Genomic DNA, 977 nt, shown 5'->3' on the forward strand with positions numbered 1-977 from the left:
CTGGCTTCATTTTTTTTAATTTGGCATTGACTGCTTTTTGAAAATCGTACTCGAAAAGGACTTGCTACCTTTGTGGTGTGGCATTAATCCAAGCAAATATGCTGTATATTAAAATACATGCTACAGGGGTAAACTGTACCAAAGGCTAACATTGTAGGTATTTCAGTGTTGTGTGTGGTTAGATAACCCTCTGACATTCATAAGTGGAAATTAAGAGACTTTCCGGTGAACCACTTAAGCCTGGCTGTCTTGAAGTTAAAATTGCACATCATGTCCTTAAGAGGATCTTTAAATCAACAGTGATAGAATAATTAATAGGTTTATTCCATGCTGAAAAGAAGAAAGAAAACAACATTTCTACCGTGGAGCCTTCTCACACAGCTGAAGAAGGCTCCACGGCCGAATCGTGTTTTCTTTCTTCTCTTTTCGCATGGGATAAACCTGTTGTTCCTTTGCAGCATACGCATATTGACGCAGCTACCCACCTGTTGTAGAAAAATGATATAATGGTTAAAATTAATTGAGTAGATGAATCTAATGTCTTTTCCTTCTTTTCAAGAAGGGAAGGTGACAAGATCCGAGTGAAGATAACCATATACACTATGTAACACTGCAATACCTATTTTAAAATATAGATGGCAGCATAACCATAGATCTGTTGACAAGAAGAATTCACTTCAGCTTCCAGAAGATGGCAGCAAAGTGTATTTTCATTTCTCACATTATATTGACAAGAGTATAGGGAGCCTTGAACAAGTGTGGTACCTAAGTATGTAGAAACAAGATAAGTTGAAAAATGTTTTTTTCATCTCAGTATATTTAGCACTGTGTCCTACAGACCAGAAGTGCTTGGCAATTAAACTCTTCTTAGCTATACCTCTATCGGTTGCCAAGAAATGATCTTTAACCCATGCATCATGCACTGTGTACTTCAGATGTCCAAACAAATTGTTCCTCAGGGTCAAGTCTTGGCTCGT

The sequence above is a fragment of the Lepisosteus platostomus genome, chromosome 6 (genome assembly GCF_059453375.1).
Source record: "Lepisosteus platostomus isolate fLepPlt1 chromosome 6, fLepPlt1.hap1, whole genome shotgun sequence".
In the NCBI taxonomy this organism is placed as follows: Eukaryota; Metazoa; Chordata; class Actinopteri; order Semionotiformes; family Lepisosteidae; genus Lepisosteus; species Lepisosteus platostomus.